A 3,087-nucleotide genomic window follows, 5' to 3' on the forward strand; every position below is an offset into this window, starting at 1 on the left:
TGTTTTCCTGATTGATTAAAAATTCTATTCGTGGTATTCCAAACTTCTTTCTGGGGGTGTATTCATATTTGTTTTACCTGTGTAATTACCCGCAAGAAACTCTTTTTGAAACTTGTATTACATTTTTGACTACTGCTTCTCTTTTACGGTTAGGTGTTTGGGAAACTGCTTTTTCGCTCCCCGCCTAACTGCTTTTCTCGTTCCACCAACGCTTGTTATATGTCGCTCCAGTTAAAATTGATGTATGATCACCGCCCCTATCAGCTACCTTTTATATAATAAAATTCTTCTCGATTATGGAATTAGTGACAAATGAATATCTTGTTGAAAATTTCCATGTAATATGATATTGTCTTGTATAGAGTCCCTCTGGCGTAATTAGCACTTCATTGTCACTTGACTGAATACTTCCACTATCATTTTTCTACTATTGTTGATTTTATTTTCAGCGATATAAAGTTCCCATAAGGAATGATCATTTAAATCCCATAGAACTATAAAATTTCTCCCCATCTTAACTATGCAATATGCAAATTCGTCTTTAGTTTGCTTGTCACTAGGATTGTATGCATTCATCATATCTGAATTACCTTGATCTTTTATATGTTGAACTTCCATGTTACCGTTTGGATATTCCGTGGTGTTCCAAAATACGTAAAATACATTCAGTCTGGTAAGGATCAATACTTCTCCCATTCTTTGACCTACTCTTTCCTTAGGACTCTTAGAAGTTTATAAACACTTTATAAACCTTACCCGTTGATCTTCTCTCAAAAAAATTTCACATACACAACAAAAATGCGTTTTGAGGCTGTATAACCCTAGTTTTAACTCTGGTATATTGTTGCAAACCCCCCTTGCATTCTTTTGAATTATAAATAATTTCGACATAATATCCAATTTCTACTTGCTAAAGGTTTATCCTTTACGCTTAAATCCTTTTTATACTTTCCAATTACCCATCATCAGCAGTTACACTAAACGTTACTGGCATTTCCCTTTTGACGTTTTCATCTATTGATATTGAATAGCTCAGAAGTTTCTTGCTGTTCAGAATGTTTTTTACTTTTTGGTCCCAAACAGATGAACTGCACAATTTTTTGTCTTTAGAGTCCGTTTTTATTTGACTTGCAACTGCCTTTGTGTTCAGTTTCCTTCCCTTCAGTTTGGCATTTTTTATGTTTATTTCATCCATTTTAAAGCTTTCAACATAACTTCTCTAGAAAGTTTGGTCTTTTTATGTTTGGTACAAGTTTCGAACTTGACATGTCTTCCGTCGCCCCTGTTTCTGATGTTTTATTACCTGATAAAATTTTTCAATGCTCTTTACATTTTCCCTCTTCCACTGGTTATATTTGACTTTAGCTTCGTCATAAAGTACATTTTTCCTATGTTTTTATTTATATATCTGCTGTGTGCTTCTTGGCTGCTTCACAACCCCTATAACTAGAGACATGCCTCCCTGATCAATTTCTCTTCAAAAGATCCTCATCGAAGTCATTAATACACTCTTTGGCCATACGGTTTCCTCTGCCTTTTTTTTTCTTTTTTAATTCTTGAGGATGTCTAAATCAGACACTTGATACACTAGAGTGACCTACGGTATAAACTAAAATCTTTACACGTTTAGCTTTTATCCCACCCTCTCTTTACCTTTCCCCAGCCTTTCTATTTTGCTCCCCTTAGTATTCTGACCTTCCAAATATTCCTCAATTTTCTCCTTCTATTTCCTAATGGATGATACCAAGTATCTCTCTTTTTCCTAGTCCTTCCTAAGGGCGGTCAACACTACCTGTTATGTCTTGTTTTTCATCAAAGACTACTACTAAGTGTTCCTTAGTTTATTGGTTTCATAGTCCACCACATTTCTCTGTGCAAAGTGTGGCTGGCTTAAGTATCTCGCCATCTTAATTGGGTTCCTGGGTAATCTCGCTACATTTCCTTCGCTTGTATCTAAACACTGCATGGTTTATTACCTTACCATGTACTTTGTTTTAACCTATCATTTCTCCTATCTTTACCTATCCGATTTGCTACGTATCTATCTGTGCTACTTTGGTTATGGCCTTTCGTTGTCAGTTTTTGCAAAAGTATGTCCCTTATTATTAACGTCCTTTTTATTTTGTCCACTCGACCTACTCTACTTCATCGTGGTACTCTATTTCTCCCTCTGAACTATCCCTTTTTCTTGTAAGTTTTTTTAGAATTTCCTTTCTATTGTAGTGCAGTCACCATCCATTTCTCGGCTACATTCACTACCTCAGGCTAATGTCAAAAGGTCATTATCCTGGTTTATGAATTCCAATCCTGAGTCTCCTTATTCTAGGCAGCCTTATTGTAAGGTTGTTAACTCTTCTGCAAACTAGTAACTCTTGGATTGCCTGAAGTCGATGGATTGGTCTGACTTTATTATTGCAGTTGTCAAAAGACAGCCTTTCCAGAGTCCTAGATCCTGTCTCAGGAAGACGACAAAACACAACGAGATTTTAAACGCTTTTCATCATGCGGCTGCAAGTGGTTCCCATAACTTTCTACAGTTGTTTGTGTTTTGTATTCTACTTGACGGACGTTCTCCTGATTTGGGGGTCCACTTAAAATTCCGAATGAGGGCTGAGTGAAACTCTTCTAAATATGGACAATTAGTTCTTGGCTTGCTTTTAGGGAGGGTTATTTTTTGTTGGTGGATTTTTCTTTCTACAAGTTGATGGTCTATTAAAATATTGAAGTCTCGAAAGGTTTACAATTACGGTTACATTTACATCCAAATTATCTTGGAGTTTTTAGGTATTTTGAATAATAATTTTGATATTGTAGAATTTTTTATTAGTCTCTCTCTCTCTCTCTCTCTCTCTCTCTCTCTCTCTCTCTCTCTCTCTCTCTCTTTTTCAAGTATATTTATTTTCCTAAGAAAAGTGAGATAATGAGGATGGTGATTAATGTTTCATAGTCCAGTAAAAACACTATCTTTTTTCGTTCTGTGGTTTACCCGTTAATTAACTAAAGTTGCCAGTTCTTGTTTATATCATATATGTGACGATAGTGATTTTGTGTGTTATCTAGTTCATCGAAATATCTAGTTTAAAGCGG

The sequence above is a fragment of the Palaemon carinicauda genome, chromosome 5, assembly GCF_036898095.1.
Source record: "Palaemon carinicauda isolate YSFRI2023 chromosome 5, ASM3689809v2, whole genome shotgun sequence".
Lineage (NCBI taxonomy): Eukaryota > Metazoa > Arthropoda > Malacostraca > Decapoda > Palaemonidae > Palaemon > Palaemon carinicauda.